This window comes from Phoca vitulina, unplaced genomic scaffold, assembly GCF_004348235.1.
Source record: "Phoca vitulina isolate PV1807 unplaced genomic scaffold, GSC_HSeal_1.0 scaffold36, whole genome shotgun sequence".
Classification (NCBI taxonomy): domain Eukaryota; kingdom Metazoa; phylum Chordata; class Mammalia; order Carnivora; family Phocidae; genus Phoca; species Phoca vitulina.
The window spans coordinates 7,340,365-7,364,981 of NW_022589739.1; the positions used below are offsets into that span (position 1 = coordinate 7,340,365).

General features: G+C 36.3%; 1 protein-coding gene and 1 pseudogene across 3 annotated transcripts in view; both read left to right on the forward strand.

The window, feature by feature from the left end:
* The window catches only part of SBF2 (SET binding factor 2), a 450,441-nt gene that overhangs the window by 314,644 nt on the left and 111,180 nt on the right, over positions 1 to 24,617 (forward strand). The window lies entirely within an intron of this gene.
* LOC116646582 lies at positions 5,257 to 5,396 on the forward strand (annotated as a pseudogene).

A 24,617-nucleotide genomic window follows, 5' to 3' on the forward strand; every position in this document is an offset into this window, starting at 1 on the left:
TGTTAATCTCAGGAAACAAACTGAGGATTGCTGGAGGGGAGGGGGTTGATGGACATTGGGGAGGGTATGTGTTCTGGTGAGCACTTGGTGTTGTGTAAAACTGATGAATCATAGACCTGTACCCCTGAAACAAATAATACATTATATGTTAATAATAAAAAAATAAATAAAATTTTTAAAAAAAGAATTATATTTGTTGGGACGCCTGGGTGGCTCAGTCAGTTAATTGTCTGCCTTCGGCTCAGATCATGATCCCAGGGTCCTGGGATCAAGTCTCGCATCGGGCTCCCTGCTTAGCGGGGAGCCTGCTTCTCCCTCTGCCTGCAGCTCCCCCTGCTTGTGCGCTTTCTCTCTCTCTCTCTCTCTCTCTGAAAAATAAATAAAATCTTAAAAAAAAAAGAATTATATTTGGACTAAAATATCATAGCCATATTTTTGGAGAGTCTCCTCTCCCCCTAAAGTCTGTCTCACAGTTGCAAAACTTCTTCTTGATTTAAATTTCTCAGGCTCTCCATTGTGGAATGCAACTCTGGCCTTATCTGTGGTGTTGTTGTTGTTGTTGTTTTCAATTAGGGTATGTTTCAGAGCAAGTTTTGCAGTTTGAGGAATGACTTTTCTATCAGTAATGCATCATAAAATTGTTCAGCCAAGGTTTTGACCACTGCCGTGGCCTCATGAGGCATTTCTCGTTAGAGATGAAGTAATGTAATTTTAAGGACACTCTTTCCTAATGTGGCCTGTCATGAGCACGTTTTGAGCCTAACATTGTGTTCTGTAAACTTCGTGCGACTAGCTTCTGGAATCTACCCTTGTAGCCAAAGTATTTGCAGAGGATATTTGTCTAGATAGCTGCAAAAAGAGGCATTCCTTTTCTTGATGAATATTTTAATAATTGAACCAGTTGAAATCATAAATGGCACTTAACAGGGTTTAGACAAAAAAATAAAAATAAAAGTCATTAGAAATCACTGAGTCCAAACTCTTTTCTAGGTGAAGAAACTAAGGTCCAAAGAGGTAACATGATTTGCTTAAGACCACAGCAAAGATAGTGACATACTATGGATAAGAATATGGTCTAATAATATCTTTAATCATGTCTCTGCGTAAATAATATACTGGTATTATGGGGAAAAAAAAGAATATGGTCTAATGATGTTCATCCCTGTTCTTTTTCCAGTATACTACACATGGTCTTTAAATAATAAAGTAGTGTTTTGTCTATAACCATAATAACGTTTCTTCAGATTTATTTAAGAAAATTTTTTAATTCATTTAAATAAACATAAACTAGTTCAATGTTGGAAACTTCTCTTGAGGCAAAACATAATGCTTTTCATAAAATCAAAATCAGTGGGCCTCGTTTCCAATGCAAAATATATATTGGTTGCTGTGTTCAGCTTTATATTTAAAACACTACAACTAAAACCATATGCAAACTAACAACCATTAACTAATGGAATATAGGAGGAAACAACTAGAGATGTGAAAGGAGAGAAACGAATCCAAAGAAACTATTCATCTTCCCGTTCAGCTTAAATGCCCTTCATTCATAAAGCCTTCTCTGATTGCTATGGCAGAAATCACTTCCTATTCTATGCTCCCATAACACCTTTTTCTACTTCTAGTGTGGCATGTTAAACACATTGATTTGCATTAGGTCATGTTAGGCCTACTTGTCTATTAGTTCCATTAGTTTGTAAGCCCCTTGAAGACAGACTAACTCTAATGGTTGGTACCATATGTAAGTTTTCACTTTGTAGGCCCATATTTATTGGTTGAAAAATGAAGACGTAAGTATAAACTAAGATAAACTTTTTTTAAAAAAACACTTCGATTTTATTTTTTTAATGAATTTATTTTAGGGGGGAGAGGCAGAGGGAGAGAGAGAGAGAATCTTAAGCAGACTCTGTGCTGAGCATGGATCCCGATGCAGGGCTCCATCCTAGGACTCTGAGATCATGACCTGAGCTGAAATCAAGAGTTGGCCGCTTAACCAACTGAGCCATCAAGGTGCCCCTAAACACTTAGATTTTAGTGTAAAGAATTTGGTGTGAGTTACTTGAAGCAAATGTAGAGTAATTTGAGTAACAATATATTTCACACATTCACATGAATCTAAAAATCAAGTCAGATATAGCCCTATTTTTCTAGAATGGTTCAAGGTCATATCAGGAAAGACAATATTGGTACACTATAGGCCACTGAATTTCAAAGTTTAGAATGCATTAGAATAACTGGAGAACTTGTTAAAACACAGATTGCTGGTCTCCGCACCTAGATTTCTGACTCAGTAAATCTGGAATGGAGCCTGAAAATTTTCATATATAACAAGTTCTAAGATCATACCTGTACTGCATGGCCAACACTTTATGAACTAGTATTATAGACAGATAGACTAAGAAAAGAATAGAGGCAAACTGAAGCAGAGAAAGAGGGAAGTGGGAGCAATGTACACACTGAGTCAGATGATTAAGGGTAGGAGCAGTTGTGGAGCCCTGACCCAGCACCAAAGCATTAAGACATGTCCTCTCTCCACTTCCTACTTCCCTGATTAGGATGCCCTTGTCCTGACAACTGGACATTCTCAAAAGTACTTTTCACCCACCAATCAGTTTTGTTTCATCAAATTGGCCTCTTTCTGCAGCTAGTCTTTTAAAAACCAATACTTTGAGGGACTACTTAGTACCCAGCACTAAAATCTTAAGGAGAAAAAAATAGTATCATAAAGAGCTCTTAGATAATGTCTCTTTTCTTTCTTGGAAAAGAAATAAAAACTTCATTACTCAAGGAGAGGAGAATATAATCATCTTTGTTTACAAAATCCCTTTAGGTTTATGCTGTGAAAGACCAGGCAGGGCTTTTTTTGTTTGTTTTTATTTTTATTGGATATAATTGACATACAATATTATATTAGTTTCAGATGTACAATATAACAATTTAATATTTGTATATATTGCAAAATGATCACCCTAGTAAGTCTAGTTAACATCCATCACCACACATTGTTACAAATTTTATTTCTGTGATAAGAACTTCTAACATCTATTCTCTTAGCAACTTTCAATTATACAATACACTATTATATCCCATGACTTATTTATTTTATAACTAGAAGTTTATACCTTTGACTTCCTTACCCATTTCACCCACTCTCCCATACTTAACTCTGGGAACCACCAATCTGTTCTCTTTGTCTATGAGTTTGGTGTTTTGAATTTTTAAAATTCTGCATATAAGTGAGATCATAGAATATCTTTCTCTGTCTGACTTATTTCACTTAGCATAATACCTTTTGGTTCCATCCATGTTGTTACAGATGGCAAGACTTTCTTCTATTTTGTGGCTAAATAATATTCCATTATGTATATATACACATTTTCTTTATCCATTCATCAACTGATGGATACTTAGGTTGCTTTCCTACTTTAGCTATTGTAAATAATGCTGCAATGAACATGGGGGTGCATATATCTTTTCAAGTTAGTGTTTTCATTTCCTTTGGATAAATATCCAGAAGTGAATTGCTGGATCATATGATACCGCTATTTTTAATTTTTTGAGGAAACTCCGTACTGTTTTCCATAGTGGCTGCACCAATTCACATTCCTACCTAAGGGTTCCCTTTTCTCCACATCCTTGCCAGCACCTGTTATTTCTTGTCTTTTAGGTAATAGACATTCTGATATCTCATTGTGAGATGATATCTTGTTGTGGTGTGAGATGGTATCTCATTGTGGTTTGAATTTGCATTTCCCTGATGATTAGTGATGTTGAGCATGTTTTCAAGTGGCTGTTGGCTATCTGTGTATCTTCTTTGGAAAAATGTCTATTCCAATCCTCTGCCCATTTTTTAATGAGTTTTTTTTGTTTGTTTGTTTTTTGCTGTTGAACTGTATGAGTTCTTTTTATATTTTGAGTAGTGAGCCCTGATTGGATATATGATCTTTAATACCTTCTCCCATTCAGTAGGTAGCTTTTTCATTTTGTTGATGGTTTTCTTCCCTGTATAGAAGCTTTTTAATTTGATGTAGTCTGATTTGTTTATTTTGCTTTTGTTTGCCTTTGCCTTTGAGTTGTTGTTTTGTTTTGTTTATTTTTTTATGTTTTTATTTAAATTCCAGTTAGTTAACATACAGTGTAATATTAGTTTCAGGTATATAATAAAACAATTCTAGACTTCTGTACAACACCTGGTACTCATCACAGCAAGTGCACTGCTTACTCTCCATCATCTGTTTAACCCATCCCCCCACCCACTACCCTTCCAGTAACCATCAGTTTGTTCTCTATAGTTAAGAGTCTGTTTCTTGGTTTGCCTCCCCCTCTCTTTTTTTTCCCTTTGTTCATTTGTTTTGTTTCTTAAATTCCATATATGAATGAAATCATATGGTATTTGTCTTTCTCTAACTTATTTTGCGTAGTATAATACTCTAGAGTTCCATCCGTGTCATTGCAAATGGCAAGATTTCATTCTTTTTTATAGCTGAGTAATATTTGTGTGTGTGTGTGTGTGTGTACCCACCACATCTTCTTTATCTATTCATCAGTCAACAAACACTGTTGCCTTTGCCTTTGGAGTCAGGTACTAAATGTCATAGAACATACCATCTATGTTTTCTCTTAGGAGTTTTATGGTTTCAGGTCTTACATTCAGGTCTTTAATCCATTTTGAGTTGATTTTTTGCATATGATATAATGTAGTGGTCCAGTTTCATTCTTTTGCAGATGGCTGTCCAGTTTTCCCAGCATCATTTATTGAAGACACTGCCCTTTCCCCATTGTATATTCTTGGCTCCTTTGTCATAAATTAATTGACCCTGTATGTGTAGGATTATTTCTGGGCTTTCTAATCTGTTCCACTGATCTGTGTTTCTGTTTTTATGCCAATACCATACTGTTTTTATTACTGTAATTATGTAATATACTTTGAAATCAGAGTAATGAATCCAGCTTTATTCTTCTTTCTCAAGATTACTTTGTCTATTTGGGGTCTTTTGTGATTCCATACAAATTTTAAGATTGTTCTATTTCTATTAAAAATATCATTGGAATTGTGATAAGAATTACATTGAATCTAGATTATTTGGGTTTTATGGGTATATTAACAATACTAATTCTTTCAGTCAGTGAGCACAGAATTTCTTTCCATTTATTTCTGTCTTCTTCAGTTTTTTTCATCATTATCTTATAGTTTTCAGTGTACAGGTCTTTCACCTCCTTCATTAATTCATTTATTTTTAGGTATTTTATTTTTCAATCGCTTCTCAGCCTTTTGGCTAGGATCAAGTGTAGTATCTGTTCTTATCAGCTTATTCTTTTTCATGCACCTGTAAATGGCATTGTTTTCTTATTTTTTTTTCCTGGTAGTTTGTTTTTAGTGTATAGAAACAACAGATTTTTTCTATATTGATTTTGTATCCTGCAACTTTACTGAATTTGTTGATTAGTTCTAACAGTTTGTGGTAGAGGATTTTCTGTGTATAATATTATGTTGTCTGTGAACAGTGATAGTTTTACTCCTTCCTTTCTGAATCTGATGCCTTTTACTTATTTTTCTTGCCTAATTGCTCTGGCTAAGACTTCCAATACTATGTTAAATAATCATGGCAAAAATGGGCATCCTTGTTTTGTTCCTGCTCTTAGTATGAGTAGATGTTTAGAGTTGTCTTAGAGTATGGTGTTAGCTGTGGGCTTGTCCTAAATGGCCTTTATTACATTGAGGTATGTTCTCTATATAACCACTTTGTTAAAAGTTTTTATCATGAACAGATGTTAAATTTTGTCAAATGCTTTTTCTGCATCTATTGAGATGATAATATGATTTTTATCCTTCATTTTATTAATGTGGAGTAACACCCTGATTTGCAAATGTGGAACCATTCTTGCATCCCTGGAATAAACCCAACTTAATCATGGTGTATGATTGTTTTAATGTATTATTAAATACAGTTTGCTAGGGTGCCTGGGTGGCTCAGTCAGTTAAGTGTCTGCCTTCAGCTCAGGTCCTAATCTTAGGGTCCTGGGATCGAGCCCCACATCGGGCTCCCTGCTCAGTGGGGAATCTACTTCTCCCTCTCTCTCTGCCTGCTGCTCTGCCTGCTTGTGCTCTCTCTCTTTCTCAAATAAATAAATAAAATCTTTAAAAAAAATAAATACAGTTTGCTAATAGTTTGTTGAAGATTTTTCATCTGTGTTCATCAGGGATATTGGCCTGTAATTTTCTTTTCTTACGCTGTCCTTATCCAGTTTTGGTATCAGGGTAATGCTGGCCTTGTAAAATGAGTTTGGAAGGGTTCCAGTCCCTTCTATTTTTTGGAAGATTTTGAGAAGGATTAGTACTGATTCTTCTTTAAATGTTTGGTAGAATTCACCAGCGAAGCCATCTGGTCCTGGACTTTTGTTTGTTGGGAGATTTTTGATTACTCATTCAGTCTCCTACTAGTCTGTTCAGATTTTCTATTTTTCATGACTCAGTCTTGGTAAGTTGTATGTTTCTAGGGTTTAAATAGCAGACTAGGTTTTATACAGATACATACTAAGGCATATATGTGCTAATTAATCATGTTTTCTTATGCTGGTTCTTAGAGTGTCCATATTAGGTCTTATAAACTACACTCAAAACTGATAGCTCCACTCTGTACAGGAGCTTGGCCTGGCTCTTGCCTTTCCCTTCTATACCCTCAGCCCCCTACTCCTGTCCAAAGCTTGGTCACCTAACTTAGAATAAATTCTTTTTCCTTCCCAAGTCTGCCTGTCTTTTCACGAAAAAAAAAAAAAAAGTCCTGATCTCCCGTCTCTAACGAGGAGTCCTCTCTTTTTTCTAGTAACTTTGTGACTCCTTTTCTCATGTCCAAAACTTTTGCAGTCCCTACAGTCCTTTTTTCTGGAGTAGTTATAAGCTAGCGAAATACTGTCTATTTTGTGTTTCTGTGTTATTTAGGAAAATTACACCCAGAAAGAGTCTGGTTTTTTAAAAGAATTCCAGCCAATGGTGTAATTTGTTTTTACCTAAGATAGCAGTAAGAATTAAGTATCTGGATGATTGTTAGTTTCAAACTCTTATAACCTTTTGAAAATACCATGACTCTGTGTGTGTGTGTGTGTGTGTGTGTGTGTGTTCATTCCAGAAGTTTTGTGGAAGAAACATACATAGTTCTCTAAAATGTTTAATTAAAATCAGAAAGAGAATTTCATAGGCTGTCATGCCAGTCATTTGACAGACAAACTTTAGTGTTCCAAAATAAAAAATTAAATAGTTTCCACCTGAGATTTAAGGCCCAAGGTGTATGTCACTAATATTTACACAATTTTGAGCCTAAAGAGTTATCCATGATTGCTACATTCCCCTAATACACCTGCCTCCTTACTGAATTTTATTTCCTATTTCCTCAGTGACTATAGGACTATATAAGACACTAATTCATTTTCTAAAAGGAATGAAGAAGAAGCTGTTTCAAATCTTGCTGGAAAACCATGTAGCTAGGAAATGTGAAGGAAAAGATATTAAAATATTCAAACAGTGATGGCCTAGAGAAACTTCTAGAAATTGTGAATTCTGGAATGTCCTGATTATGGACTCCTGGTCATTTACCTCCACACATTTACTTCCAGTCCCCTCTAAAAGACAACTAAAAGTCATAAGTAGACGGATTTTTTTAAAGATAAACATAAATCCACAAGGACAAATAAAACAGGTAAAGAAATGTTAGCAAAAAAATTCTGGAAGACAGAAAACAAATGGACAAGTGGTTAAGTGATTTAACAGACTTAAGAAAGTTAAATTAGGAGCATGAGAAGAAAGCAGAAAAGCATTCTGATTTCTATAGCAGAACGCCCCCCAAAACTCAGAAATCGGTAGGAGTAAAGAATTTATGGCCATGGTGAAAGTCCAATAAAGGTAGTGACTATGAAGATGAGGGAACACATGACAAATGTGGTGAAGACAGAATTAACAGCATTTGATTCAGCTTCAAGAGCGCAGTGATTATATAACTTTAATTCACAACCCCTAACACAATGCACCTAGTTTAACTAAAGTTATGTTGGATGGATAGATGGAAGGAAGTTTCCATTGGAAGCATCAACTTGGTATCTGATTGAATGTGAGAGTATGATGTCATCGATTTCTGGCTGGGTGCTGAATAGATGCTGGTCCTTTTTACCAAGACAGTATAGAAGGATATCAGGCTTGAAGGTGAGGGTGAAGGGTAGGAGATGGTTCAGTTTAAGATATATTGAATTTGAGGTATTTGCATGGTGTCATATTGGAGGTGTCTTGTCAGCTGGAGCTGAGGAGGGTTGTCTAGGCTGGAAATACAAATTTCAGTGGCACCTTATGCCATAGAAATGGTCGAGCCAGCCAATGAAAAGTAGGTACTGTAAGAGAGGAGATCTAAGGATGAAAAAAGAGCTGAGAAATACATTTAGAGGGTTGGCAGAATAATAAAAACCTATAAAGGATATTGAGATGAAAGGATCATAGATGTAAGAGGAGAAAAGATGTAAAAGGAAAAAATAGAGTCATGGAGGCCAAGGAAGGAAATTAGTTTAAGAATAAAATGACTACTTTAAAAAAAGTTAAATTGTATGAGTAAACATATAATTTCTGATTAGGAAAAATATGAAGTATAGACACCAAATGTTAACATTGGTTGTTTAAGGTTTGTGGAATTTATCACAAAGATGTTTTTCTTTCTTTTTACTTACCTGTATTTCATATGTCTTTTGTAATGAAATGGAAGGTTGTGCATTTTGGTGGTTTTTGGCTTTTTTTTTTTTTTTAGGGAAGTAGTTTAAAAAAAAAAGCATGTGTTTAATCTTAACAAATGGTATAGAGGTTAAATTAAATGTCTAAACATAATCCATTTGGTTAGCAAGTAAGAGGTTATTGTTGTTGACCTTTGCCAGTGAAAGTAGGGGTGGGGGTTCAGAAAGCCAAAGCCAATCTGGAAGGGGTTGATCCTCTGGCCATAGTTTTATGTTGTCATTAAGAAATAAGTGCAGAACTCATACATTGTTTTCTTAGGATTCCCAGGGCTGCTTTCATGTTACTATCCTAACCGTATGTAACACTTCACATTTTACTGTCTGTCTTATCAGTGCTTTAGAAAAAAAAAAATTTAACCACAGAGTTGACAATTCCTTACCTATTTATCTTTAAGGATGGTTAGATGTGGTTAATTAAGTCTAACTTTAATGTATTTCATTCATTGTATGGAATCTGCTTTTTACTTTCAAAAAGATTTTCATAAATACTGCTGCTGAGCAATTATAGTCTTACACATTTCAGAATATTCTTCTTGAAACTAAGAGCTAAGTAAGATTTTTCTGATCTTATTATTTTCACAATGTAGACCATGTAGAAAATTATCTCTAGTTATTTATGATAATTGGTTATATGAGTATTTTATTTTATCTTTTGTTAATATTATAAAGGTGGCATAAGTAACTTATGGATTTAAAATACTAAAAAGAACTGTTGGTTTTTCTTTATAATCACACTTACATACATGAAGGCTTTTCTAATGTAAAAGGCTTTTTTCAATAGGTTTTATTTCTTTATTAGCCATTCTAAATATGACAGATTAGCCACTTTAAGTATGGCAGATTTATAATTTACTTTCTTTTTTCCTCACAGGAACTTACTTAAAATATGCTCTTTTGGGGGGGAGAGGGGCAAAGGAAAGCAAACAAAAGTATAAAAGCTACCTTGAAACTGTGTAAACTATATTAATTATTAATGTTATCTCTTCATGGTTAAGTCCACCAGCTTTTCTTTGCTTTGAAGATATAGGAAGCTGTTTATCACTTAGAATTTCTTTTTGAAGCATTCTGTTTCCTTGGCTTCCATGATGAAATGTTTCCTACATATCCTCCTACTTCTCTGGACAGTCCTTTTCCATCTTGGAAAGCTTATCCTTCTCCACTTGGCTTTTAATTTGTAAAGCCTTACATTCCTTTTTTGTTTCATTCTATATCTTCTTAAAGGATGATCTCTTCCATACCCACAACTTAACTTGAAAATTTGTTTCTCTCCCCCAAACATTGCCTCTGAGCTCTGCACCCAAATATCCAGCTTGCTACCTGATATCTCATTTTTATGTCTCAAAGACGCTTCAATTTCAGTTACAAACTGAACTTATGATATCTGTTTTCTCTACCCCTCAGCCCTAAAAACCTGATCCCTTTTCATTATTCCCAGTCTTGGTAAATGTACCACTGATCCAGTTACACAAACCAAAACCTATGTCATCCTTGACACCTGCCTCAACCCCAACATCAAGTTATGTTGATTTTTACTTCATAAAAATCTTTTAACTCACTCCACTTCTCTCTGCCAAAATGATGACTCTTTTCTTATCTGCTGGTTCCTGGGCATTAGGAGTCAAAAGTGCCTTGGTGACAGGTATAGTTTATAGATTAATGAGATTCTTGTTTTGTCCCCTGGTAGAAATGTTCCTCCTTTGAGGACTGGAACTTCTAACCTTGCAGAGCTCAGAGTTATATCAATGGAAAGTGCAGATTCTCCAAGTGGGTCACTATGTATGATGAGAAGCAGTCAGGGCTTACAATTCCCGGATCTCCTACAGAGCCCTTTATTGCTCTGAACCCCACTCAGAGCTGCAGCTTTTTGCATCATGTATAGGTATGAGCTAGAGCAGTAGTCCCAGATGTAGAATATGCTGCCTCCATAACCTGAAGAGGCCTATCAGAAGTTGTGCTTCATTCCTCATAGTGGGAGATACAAGATACAGCAAATTATCCTTTACTTTGAATGAGCTGTCCCAGAATGCCAGAACCTTCATAAGGCTTATCTCCCATCCTCTGGGTTCATATGCCTTACCAAAGTTCCAAATATGGTAGCCACTTCTTTTTCATCCAGCCTGATTAGCATGATGTCATCAGTGTGGTACCACAAATATAATATTCTATGTGATGTTCAAATGGTCCAGATTTCTTCACATGGAATTTGAATGGAAGGGGTTTTAGTTAGCATAACCCTGTTTCCCATTGTCCATTTCATATAAATGCAGACTGTTTCAGATTGTCCTCTCTGATAGGGATAGAAAAGAACATGTTTGCCAAATCAATGGTTGCATGCAACATACCCGAGGCCATGGTAATCTGCTTTAGCAAAGACAACACATCTTTGTTAAATAACTGCATCTGGTTTCTGCAGACACCAGACTGGAGAATTAAACAGAGATAAGACACAGACCATTACTCCTGAATCCTTTAGATCCATAAGAGTGGAACTAATTTTCATTATCACCACCAGTAAATCCATTTAAAATAGGGACTAAAATTTCATACCAAATAGTGGGGAAAAGGGTTTGTTTTTTTTTAATTATAAAATTTTATTTTAAAAATATTTAGGTTACAATTTTCACCATATGCTGATTATTTTAGAACTAAAGTATGAATCTGACTTTTGCTTTGGGTGAGGAAAAGGTATTTAAAATATTTTTTCTAACAAAATCATATGATGGCTTACTTTGTGTTTGGCTATAAAGCACTTTCCTAAAGATCATTTCTGCAAAAATATTTAAAGCCTTCATTATTTTTCCCAAGGGACTCCCTTAATCACTTTGACATCAAATTGTTTTCTTTTAATGTACATATAAAATTAACCTAACTCATTATCTTTTTTTTACTTGATCTGACTTTGTTAGATTCTCCTTTGTCAGTATGATTTGATTTAAGCAATTCTTTGACATCACTATGATAGATTTCATGACATCCTATATTGTATTGGCACATGTTTACCTTAATGCGATTTGATGGGATAAGTAGAGATAGAGGCCAATGTTAATCAAGAAGGTATGTTTCAACAGTCTTACACAATTCACACAGACCTGTACCTCTGAAACAAGTAATACATTATATGTTAAAAAAAAAAAAGAAGAAGATAGTAGGAAGGGAAAAATGAAGGGGGGGAATCGGAGGGGGAGACGAACCAGGAGAGACTATGGACTCTGAGAAACAAACTGAAGGTTCTAAAGGGGAGGGAGGTGGGGGGATGGGTTAGCCTGGTGATAGGTATTAAAGAGGGCACGTACTGAATGGAGCACTGGGGGTTATACGCAAACAATGAATCATGGAACACTACATCAAAAACTAATGATGTAATGTATGGTGATTAACATAACAAATTCCTTTAAAAAAAGGAATAACGTAAATAAATGGAACATATTTCATTAAAATATCAGGTTATAACTCAAAAAAAAATCAAATAAAATGATAAGTTTAAAAAAAAAGAAGGTATGTTTCAGAATTGACTAATTTGATGGTGGTAATGATGATAGTGGTGAGGTATTCTTTTTGTCTTGATTCTTTGGATCAAAACTGTGTTTGGTTGATTCATCCGTGATGTTGGATATACCTATAGTTCATTCATTTTCACTTTCATCTAGTATTCCTTTGTATTGTTATACCTAACATTTTACTCATTTTGCCAAATACCTTTTTTCATCATATTTGACACTCACCAGTGTCATTATTTTTTTTTCATTGTTTATTGTACTTTCTCCTGCCTACTTTCTCTGTTTTCTATTTGTAGCACTCCTGTTAGGTTTATTGTTGAAACTTTGACTTGATCCCCTGTGTTTCTTAATTGTTTCAAATTCCTGAAGATAGAGATGGAATAAAAGGATACCATGAGAAAAAAATTATCTTCCAGTCCTTCCTTTGTATTTTAACTTTAGCAAGCACATTTTAAATTTTCAATTGCTTTTTCATAGATGTAATATAGTTTCAAACGCTCTTGAGGATATTATTTATAATTACTGGAAGATTTCTACTTTAGTCTGAATTATATATTTCCACAGATGCCATTTTTAGATTCCATGTCATACCTTATTGCATTTGAGAGACAAGAGGACAGAGGTTTAAAGCACAAATCCTGGAGTAAGACTACTTGGGTTTGAATTCTGGCTCTGCCATTTGTAGCCTTCTAACTTCTGAGAGCCTCAGTTCCTTCATCAACAAAATGGACATAATTATAGTATCTACCTTGTAGAGATATGAAAATTAAATGAAATAATTTATGTAAATTCATATTAAAACATGTCTGAAACTTCATAAGCACTCAATAAATGTTAGCTATTACTACCATAGCCAGGTGCAGTGTTCTGGTTTCCTGGCATATAAAATTGAAGCAGACTTGGGACATTCACTCAAAAACTTGTAACAAAAATTGGTATTATTTGTCTAGCCTAGCATTCACTTTTTATCCCAGGGGGACATGATACATATTAAATAACCATAGTGTTCAAAATTATGATACATTCTCTATGGTTGTATAAATTAATTTAGTATTAAAATATAACCTGAGGCTGAAACTATAGTAAAAGTCCTTTTGCTTATTTTGTGCTTAGAACTGTATTTGGAAAGGGTGGGAACATATGGGGACATCATATGGAGGTGCCAAGGGACAAGAGTGTAAATGAGAAAGCAAGGCATGGAAGACATGGAAGGTATTCCTAGGGATATTAGATGGGGTAGGAATTACTATGATGTGGAATAGGTGATAGATAAAGCAGACTGGCTAGAGCTGGCTTGTAGTAAGAGGGCCAATTTGGTCGGTTGGTTTTGGAGATAGGTCCACACCATGGAGGACTGACAAGCCTGGCACAAGAGTTTGGTCATTATTCTGTAATGGTCAGGGATTTTTGAGCAGTAGAGGAATATGATATAAAGAGGTATTTTTGGCTGTGGTAGTTTTGATTTTTGTGCCTATGTAGAAAATATAAATAAATTTCTCAGTATTTTGGACAATTCAAAAAAACTTTTTTCTGAGTTGTGTCTAATCTAAACTCTAAAGAAAAGTTAGTTCTATAGTTCTATAAGAAATTATGCCTTTCACCCTCATTTTTCTTTAATATTTAAATACTCCATTTTTGAGAGATTCCAAAGTTTTGTGAAATAGGAATGCTGGGCCATGACAGTTCAAAGGTATGCAGATTAAAAGTATGAAATAATTGAGGGTAATGGGAAATTAAGATTGCAGGGCTCACTCTTCAATTGTAGCAGGAAAATTAAAGGTAAACTACATAACAAAGTTCAGAATAAAACATGTATAAGTATTCAAGTCCTTGCAAGTTTATAAATTGCCTGTTATGTCTGCAACTACATTGCTATTATGTGGCCAAAGCACAGGGGACTTCAGGATGTGTATTTATGGACTGATTGCCCAACAGATAACTGCACTATTCCGGAATGCTATTGCTATGTCAATAGTTTTAGGCTTATTGTTTTAAAATTTTTCCATTTTTCAACCTAATTAACTTAGAATGTCTCTAATGTGATTTGCAAAGAATTTTATATTTATATTTTGCAATCAGCATTTGACTGGCGCTCAGGTTTGAGACATGCACTACAATGTGTAAACATTTTGTACGATAATAAATAGCTCCTAAATGTTTTATGATTGCCTGGTCCCTGCTAATTGGTCATGGATTGAAAATCCCCATTGTTTAATTTTTTTTAATTTGTGGGAAATTTTTATAAATGAGTGTGTGGGGCTTCATATCACAGCTGTTGTCATTTAAAGTTTGGACAGCATCCTTACAAATGAAGCCCTGCTGTGAAATCAAAGTCAAAAGGCATCTTGGCATCCCAACCATTTCCTTAGGAGAAGATTACAGCTCAAGTCTGTTGAATTTTATTGCCTTGGGCCTCATGACAGTCTTCAGAAACACGCAAGGCATTTCTGTTAAAGAAACTCAGATGTGCTAGGACACAGGGGATGACATTCTTGTGCATAGCGGTGTCCTAAGCAAGGGAGTGAGGAAAAAGGAAGAAAAAGATGATTCACACTTTTTGCCGTGTTCTGGGATTATTTTATAAAATCCATGAAATGTTAGAAAACATACAGTGGGTGAAACCATATAGGAAAAAGGTGTGATGTTTTCCTACATGGCCTGACTGTATATTTTTTTCCAGCTTTATGGAGGTATAATTGACAAAATTGTAATATATTTAAAAGGTACCACATGACAATTTATATATTGTGAAAGGATTGCCACAGTTGAGTTATTTAACATATCTATCACTTCACATATTCATATATTATTGGGGGGTAAGAACGCTTAAGTTCTATTTTCTTAGCAAATTTCATTTATACAATACAGTATTATCAACTATAGTCACCATGTTATACATAAGATCCTGAGACCTTATTATCTTACAATTAAGTTTGTACCCTTTTAGCGATCTTTACCCATTTCCCACACACCGCAATCCCTGGCAACCACCCCATTCTACTCTGTTACTGAGTTTAACACTTTTTTTATGTTCCACCTATAAGTAATGTCATGCAGTATTTGTCTTTCTCTGTCCAGCGTATTTCACTTACTGTAATACCCTCTAGATTCATCCATGTTGTTGCAAATAGCAGGATTTCCTTCTTTTTAAGGCTAAACAGTATTCCATTGTAAGTTATACCACATTTTCTTTATCTAGTCATCCACTGATGGACACTTAGGTTGTTTCCATACCTTGGTTATTGTGAATAATGCTGCAGTGAACATGGAAATACAGATATCTCTTCAAAATAAGGATTTCCTTCCCTTTGGATATATACCCAGAAGTGGGATTCTGGATCATATGGTACTTATATTTTTAATTTCTTGAGGAACCTCCCTATTGTTTTCCATAATAGCTATACCAGTTTACATTCCCACCAGCAGTATATTCTACATACTCACCTGCACCTGTAATTACTTGTCTTTTTGATAATAGCCATTCTAATAGGTATGAAATGATATTTCATTGTGGCTTTGATATGCATCTCCCTGATGATTAATAATGTTGAGTACCTTTTCATGTAACCGTTGGCCATTTGTATATCTTCTTTAAAAAATGTCTGTTCTGTTCCTTTACACATTTTTCAATTGGGTTATTTGGGGGGTTTTTTTCTATTGTTTTTTGTTTATTTGTTTTGCTATTGCATTGTATGGGTTCTTTGAATATCTTGGAAAATAACCCCTTACTGGATATGTGATTTGCATATATTTTCTCCCGTTGCATAGGTTGCCTTTTCATTTTATCGATCGTTTCCTTTGCTGTGCAGAGCTTTTTATGTAGTCTACTTGTTTGTTTTTGCTTTTGTTGCCTTTGCTTTTGGTAACAAATCCAAAAAATTATTGCCTAGATAAATATCAAGAAGTTTATCACTTATGTTTTCTCCTAAGAGTTTTACAGTTTCAGGTCTTACATTCAAGTCTTTAATCCATTTTGAGTTGATTTTTGTGTATAGTATAAGAAAGGGGTCCAGTTTCATTCTTCTGCATGTAGATATCTAGTTTTCCCAGCCTGACTATATCTTAAAATAAAAATCTAAATGTGATTCCAAGGTAATTACTGCGTTCAAAATCATCTCTCAGTTGATTATCTCATTTTCTTTGAAATGAGTTCTGATTGATTCATATTCTTCCTCCTTCCCCTCTTCCCTCCCTCCCTTCCTCCTTCTTCTGTCTCTCTCTCTTTCTACCCCCTTCCCCTTTCCTCTTTGCCTCTGTCCTCCACTCCTTTTCTTCCTCTCTTTCCAACACCCACTCTTTTCTACTCGTGTGACTGAGAGACATTACTCTGATAGTTCTATTAGTCACTCTTTTTGTATCTAAAATTCATGTTCCTGAATTTAAAACTAAAGATCACTTGATCTAAGTTAAGATCTATCCAATCCATAACCTGACTCCAGCAGTCATTTCCAAAGATGCATCATGGATGAACATGGTTGTCCCTCATATTTTAAGGATGTGTTCCATTCAGCCATGGATTTATCTCAGCCCTATAAAATGTGTTTTTATTTGTCATGTGTTTTCCGTTTTGGCATAGTTTCCTGAGTTCATTTAGATAATACTTGTTAAATGAATGAAAATTGTTATTCAAAGGAATAGCCTGCTAACTACTCTCAACACTCATTCTGGAAATCTAAGGCTTAGCAAGATAATTTGTTTCTACTGATCTTTCTGCTTTGTGAAAGTCTGGAAACGGTATAAATCATTCATCAGCTTTCCATAAACATTGATACTGCTTCTTATTCACTGCTGTAAAAATACTGTCAAAGAGCTAATGGTTTAGTAAGGAGACAGAAAAGTAAATAGGTAATTACCATGTAGTATGCTATGCTAAGTATTTCCTAACCTCAGTGATAATAAAAAAAAACATATATTGAATATTTGCTATGTGCCAGGTGTAATTTTAAGTATTTTACTTTATTACTGATTTTTAACTTAATTGTATTATGGTCTGATAACCATATCTATGTGTTATTAATCTTCTGAAATCTACTGAGACTTATTTGATGGCCTAGTATGAAGTCAGGTTTTCCAAATCCATCTGAACACTTACAGGTACAGGGTTAGAGTATAAGTAGATCCAAGTAGGTTTTTGTATATAGTGTTCTATATATATCCATTAGCTCTTTTAAATAAATCTTCTGTACTGATTTTTCCTACCTGCTTGAGGTATTAAATATTGACAGTGGTATATTAAAATCTCTCAATGCAATTGTGAATTTATATTTTTTAAATGTCTGTCAATTTTTGCTTAATGTGTTTTTAGATGAAGGATAAGTTAAGTGTATACACATTTAAAATTGTTATATCTTTCTGATAAGTTGAGCTATTTTATATAATGCTTCTTTTTATTTCTTGTAATACCTTTTTCCTTGAGATTATTTTGTATGATTTTTTTTTTTGTATGATTGTTAATATAGCTATCTCAACTTCTTTTGGTATTTGCTTGGTACATCTTTTTCCATCCTTTTAACTTTTGTGTATTCTTTTTTTAAATAATTTTTTATTATGTTATGAGTATTCTTTTTTATTGTTATGTTAATCACCATACATTACATCATTAGTTTTAGATGTAGTGTTCCATGATTCATTGTTTGTGCATAACACCCAGTGCTCCATACAGAATGTGCCCTCTTTAATACCCATCACCAGGCTAACCCATCCTCCCACCCCCCTCCCCTCTAGAACCCTCCGTTTGTTTTTCAGAGTCCATCGTCTCTCATGGTTCGTCTCCCCCTCCGATTCCGCCCCTTCATTCTTCCCCTCCAGCTATCTTCTTCTTTTTTTTTTTTCTTAACATGTATTGCATTATTTGTTTCAGAGGTACAGATCTGAGATTCAGCAGTCTTGCACAATTCACAGCGCTTACCAGAGCACATACCCTCCCCAGTGTCTATCACCCAGTCACCCCATCCCTCCCACCCCACCCCCCACTCCAGCAACCCTCAGTTTGTTTCCTGAGATTAAGAATTCCTCATATCAGTGAGGTCATCTGATACATGTCTTTCTCTGTTTGACTTATTTCGCTCAGCATAATACCCTCCAGTTCCATCCACGTCGCTGCAAATGGCAAGATCTCATTCCTTTTGATGGCTGCATAATATTCCATTGTCTAGATATACCACATCTTCTTTATCCATTCATCTGTCGATGGACATCTTGGCTCTTTCCACAGTTTGGCTATTGTGGACATTGCTGCTGTAAACATCGGGGTGCACGTACCCCTTCGGATCCCTACATTTGTATCTTTGGGGTCAATACCCAGTAGTGCAATTGCTGGATCGTATGGTAGCTCTATTTTCAACTTTTTGAGGAACCTCCATACTGTTTTCCAGAGTGGCTGCACCAGCTTGCATTCCCACCAACAGTGTAGGAGGGTTCCCCTTTCTCCGCATCCCCGCCAACATCTGTCATTTCCTGACTTGTTAATTTTAGCCATTCTGACTGGTGTGAGGTGGTATCTCATTGAGGTTTTGATTTGGATTTCCCTGATGCCGAGCGATGTTGAGCACTTTTTCATGTGTCTGTTGGCCATCTGGATGTCTTCTTTGGAAAAATGTCTGTTCATGTCTTCTGCCCATTTCTTGATTGGATTCTTTGTTCTTTGGGTGTTGAGTTTGATAAGTTCTTTATAGATTTTGGATACTAGCCCTTTATCTGATATGTCATTTGCAAATATGTTCTCCCATTCTGTCACTTGTCTTTTGGTTTTGTTAACTGTTTGTTTTGCTATGCAAAAGCTTTTTATCTTGATGAAGTCCCAATAGTTCATTTTTGCCCTTGCTTCCCTTGCCTTTGGCGATGTTTCTAGGAAGAAGTTGCTGTGGCTGAGGTCGAAGAGGTTGCTGCCTGTGTTCTCCTTTAGGATTTTGATGGACTCCTGTCTCACATTGAGGTCTTTCAACCATTCGGAGTCTATTTTTGTGTGTGGTGTAAGGAAATGGTCCAGTTTCATTCTTCTGCATGTGGCTGTCCAATTTTCCCAACACCATTTGTTGAAGAGACTGTCTTTTTTCCATTGGACTTTCTTTTCTGCTTTGTCAAACATTAGTTGACCATAGAGTTGAGGGTCCATTTCTGGGCTCTCTGTTCTGTTCCATTGATCTATGTGTCTGTTTTTGTGCCAGTACCATACTGTCTTGATGATGACAGCTTTGTAATAGAGCTGGAAGTCCGGAATTGTGATGCTGCCAGCTTTGCTTTGCTTTTTCAGCATTCCTCTGGCTATTCGGGGTCTTTTCTGGTTCCATACAAATTTTAGGATTATTTGTTCCATTTCTTTGAAAAAAGTGGATGGTATTTTGATGGGGATTGCATTGAATGTGTAGATTGCTCTAGGTAGCATTGACATCTTCACAATATTTGTTCTTCCAATCCATGAGCATGGAACGTTTTTCCATTTCTTTGTGTCTTCCTCAATTTGTTTCATGAGTATTTTATAGTTTTCTGGGTACAGATCCTTTGCCTTTTTGGTTAGATTTATTCCTAGGTATCTTATGGTTTTGGGTGCAATTGTAAATGGGATCGACTCCTTAATTTCTCTTTCTTCTGTCTTGTTGTTGGTGTATAGGAATGCCACTGATTTCTGTGCATTGATTTTATATCCTGCCACTTTACTGAATTCCTGTATGAGTTCTAGCAGTTTTGGGGTGGAGTCTTTTGGGTTTTCCACATAAAGTATCATATCATCTGCAAAGAGTGAGAGTTTGACTTCTTCTTTGCCAATTTGGATGCCTTTTATTTCTTTTTGTTGTCTGATTGCTGTGGCTAGGACTTCTAATACTATGTTGAATAGCAGTGGTGATAGTGGACATCCCTGCTGCGTTCCTGACCTTAGGGGGAAAGCTCTCAGTTTTTCCCCATTGAGAATGATATTCGCTGTAGGTTTTTCATAGATGGCTTTTATGATATTGAGGTGTGTACCCTCTATGCCTATACTCTGAAGAGTTTTGATCAAGAAAGGATGCTGTACTTTGTCAAATGCTTTTTCTGCATCTATTGAGAGGATCATATGATTCTTGTTCTTTCTTTTGTTAATGTATTGTAGCATGTTGATTGATTTGCAGATGTTGAGCCAACCTTGCAGCCCAGGGATAAATCCCACTTGGTCGTGGTGAATAATCCTTTTAATGTACTGTTGGATCCTATTGGCTAGTATTTTGGTGAGAATTTTTGCATCCATGTTCATTAGGGATATTGGTCTGTAATTCTCCTTTTTGATGGGGTCTTTGTCTGGTTTTGGGATCAAGGTAATGGTGGCCTCATAAAATGAATTTGGAAGTTTTCCTTCCATTTCTATTTTTTGGAACAGTTTCAGAAGAATGGGTATTAATTCTTTTTTAAATGTTTGGTAGAATTCCCCTGGGAAGCCATCTGGCCGTGGGCTTTTGTTTGTTGGGAGATTTTTGATGACTGATTCAATTTCCTTAGTGGTTATAGGTCTGTTCAGGTTTCCTATTTCTTCCTGGTTCAGTTTTGGTAGTTGATACATCTCTAGGAATGCATCCATTTCTTCCAGGTTATCTAATTTGCTGGCATAGAGTTGTTCATAATATGTTCTTATAATTGTTTGTATTTCTTTGGTGGTGGTTGTGATCTCTCCTCTTTCATTCATGATTTTGTTGATTTGGGTCATTTCTCTTTTCTTTTTGATAAGTCTGGCCAGGGGTTTATCAATCTTGTTAATTCTTTCAAAGAACCAGCTCCTAGTTTCATTGATCTGTTCTACTGTTCTTTTGGTTTCTATTTCATTGATTTCTGCTCTGATCTTTACTATTTCTCTTCTCCTGCTGGGTTTAGGCTTTATTTGCTGTTCTTTCTCCAGCTCCTTTAGGTGTAGGGTTAGGTTGTGTACTTGAGACCTTTCTTGTTTCTTGAGAAAGGCTTGTATTGCTATATACTTTCCTCTTAGGACTGCCTTTGCTGCATCCCAAAGATTTTGAATAGTTGTGTTTTCATTTTCATCGGTTTCCATGATTTTTTTAAATTCTTCTTTAATTTCCTCATTGACCCATTCATTCTTCAGTAGGATGCTCTTTAGCCTCCATGTATTTGAGTTCTTTCCGACTTTCCTCTTGTGATTGAGTTCTAGTTTCAAAGCATTGTAGTCTGAAAATAGGCAGGGAATGATCCCAATTTTTTGGTACCAGTTGAGACCTGGTTTATGACCTAGGATGTAATCGATTCTGGAGAATGTTCCATGGGCACTAGAGAAGAATGTGTATTCCGTTGCTTTGGGATGGAATGTTCTGAATATGTCTGTGAAGTCCATTTGGTCCAATGTGTCATTTAAAGTCTATTTCCTTGTTGATCTTTTGCTTAGATGATCTGTCCATTTCAGTGAGGGGGGTGTTAAAGTCCCCCACTATTATTGTATTGTTGTCGATGTGTTTCTTTGCTTTTGTTACTAATTGCCTTATATAATTGGCTGCTCCCATGTGAGGGGCATAGATATTTACAATTGTTAGATCTTCTTGTTGGATAGACCCTTTAAGTAGGATATAGTGTCCTTCCTCATCTCTTATTACAGTCTTTGGTTTAAAATCTAATTTGTCTGATCTAAGGATTGCCACCCCAGCTTTCTTTTGGTGTCCATCAGCATGGTAAATGGTTTTCCACCCCCTCACTTTCAATCTGGGGGAGTCTTTGGGTCTAAAATGAGTCTCTTGCAGGCAGCATATCGATGGGTCTTGTTTTTTTATCCAATCTGATAGCCTGTGTCTTTTGATTGGGGCATTTAGCCCATTTACATTCAGGGTAACGATTGAAAGATAGGAATTTAGTGCCTTTGGATTGCCTGTAAGGTGACTGTTACTGTATATTGTCTGTGTTCCTTTCTGGTCTATGTTGCTTTTAGGCTCTCTCTTTGCTTAGAGGACCCCTTTCAATATTTCTTGTAGGGCTGGTTTCGTGTTTGCAAATTCCTTTAGTTTTTGTTTGTCCTGGAAGCTTTTTATCTCTCCTTCTATTTTCAGTGACAGCCTAGCTGGATATAATATTCTTGACTGCATATTTTTCTCATTTAGGGCTCTGAATATATCATGCCAGTCCTTTCTGGACTGCCAGGTCTCTGTGGATAGGTCTGTTGCCAATCTAATGTTTCTACCATTGTAGGTTACATATCTCTTCTCCTGAGCTGCTTTCAGGATTTTCTCTTTGTCTCTGAGACTCATAAGTTTTACTATTAGATGTCGGGGTGTTGACCTATTTTTATTGATTTTGAGAGGGGGTTCTCTGTGCCTCCTGGATTTTGATGCCTGTTTCCTTCCCCAAATTAGGGAAGTTCTCTGCTATAATTTGGTCCAATATACCTTCTTCCCCTCTCTCTCTTTCGTCTTCTTCTGGGATCCCAATTATTCTAATGTTGTTTCGTCTTATGGTATCGCTTATCTCTCGAATTCTACCCTCGTGATCCAGTAGTTGTTTATCTCTCTTTTTCTCAGCTTCTTTACTTTCTGTCATTTGGTCTTCTATATCACTGATTCTCTCTTCTGCCTCATTTATCCTAGCAATTAGCACCCCCATATTTGATTGCACTTCATTAATAGCCTTTTTGATTTTGACTTGGTTAGATTTTAATTCTTTTATTTCTCCAGAAAGGGTTTCTCTAATAACTTCCATGCTTTTTTCAAGCCCAGCTAGTATCTTTAAAGTGATGATTCTGAACTCTAGATCCGACATCGTACTAATGTCCGTATTGAGTAGGTCCCTGGCAGTCGGTACTACCTCTTGTTCTTTTTGTTAAGGTGATTTTTTCCGTCTTGTCATTTTGTCCAGAGGAGAATAGATTAATGAGGGAACAAAATGCTAACAGGGTAACAACATCCCCAGAAAATATACTCTAAACAAATCAGAAAAGACCTGAAGCAGGGGGAAAAGAAAGGTAAAGAGAGAAAAAAGAAAAAGAAAAAAAAGAAAAAGATAAAGATAAAGATAAAAACAAACAAAAACAGAACAAAACAAAAAAAAACAGAATATGATCAAATATGATCAGGCTGGTACATAGATCAGTGCCCCACACTAGATTTTGGGTGTATTTTGGTCTGTTAGAAGAAAGTGCCTCCCAAAATTTTAAAGAAAGAAAAACTTATATATGTACAAAAATAAGAGTTGATATGATGAAGGGATGGAATATGACTATGTAAAGATGAAAATTATTAAAAAATTTATAAAAGGAATTGATAAGAAGTTGTTTGAAAAAAGAAAAAAGAGGATTAAAAAAAAAGAAAAAAAAGGGAGAGAATGTGATCAAGCAGGAGAGTAGAAAAAAACCATACACTAGAGATTTAGGGTATATTTTGATGTGTTAGAAGAAACTATCTCAAAATTTTAAAGAGAGAACAACTTATATATATATGCCAAAAATACGGGTAACTATTATGAAGGGATAGAATATGACTCTAAAAATGAAAAATAAAAATGTTTTTTAAAAAAGGGATTGATAAGATGTTGGTTGAAAAAGAGAAAAAGAAAAATTAAAAAAAAAATTAACTTTGAAAGACTAAAGAATCATGGTAAAAAAGCCATGGATTCTATGTGCGGTATTCCCCTAGCGCTGGAGTTCTGCCATTCTCATTGATCGGTAAACTTGGTCTTGGCTGGCTGTTCTCGCTGATCTTCTGGGGGAGGGGCCTGTTGCCGAGGTTCCCAAATGTCTTTGCCGGAGGCAGAACTGCCCCGCCCTTGTCCGTCCGGGCTAAGTAATCTGCTCGGGTTTGCTCTCGGGAGCTTTTGTTCCCTGCAAGTTTTCCATACAGCTTTGGAGGCCGACAGTGAAAATGGTGGCCTCCCAATCTCAGCCCCGGAGGAGCTGAGAACTCAGGGCCCCGCTCCTCAGTGAGCCCCCAGAGAAAAGCCGTTAGTCACTCCCATCTCCCTGGTCTCCGGCCACACTCCGTGCTCACCTGGCCTGTGACCGCGCGTTTCTATCTCTGGCACCCGACCCCGTGTGTAGTCTCCAAACCCCACAGATCCCTGCAGTGCGCTCCCGCGCCGCTCCTCCCGGGGAAGGAAGGGGGGTCTCCCCGGATCTGCCACTTGTTGGGTCCCTGCTGGAGGAGCAGTGGCCCGACTGTGCCACGGATCACAGTTTATGGCAACCCCGAGCTGAGAGCCCGCGCCTCGGCTCCGTCTCTGCAGCCGGCTTCCCGGCTCTGATACCTGGGAGCTCTGCCACACTCAGGCACCCCCGGTCTTTCTGTGACCCCGAGGGTCCTGAGACCACACTGTCCCACGAGGGTTCCATCCCCCACTTAGCCACTGGAGCGACGTCCCTCAGCGGAGCCGACTGCTAAAAGTTCCGATTTTGTGCTCCCC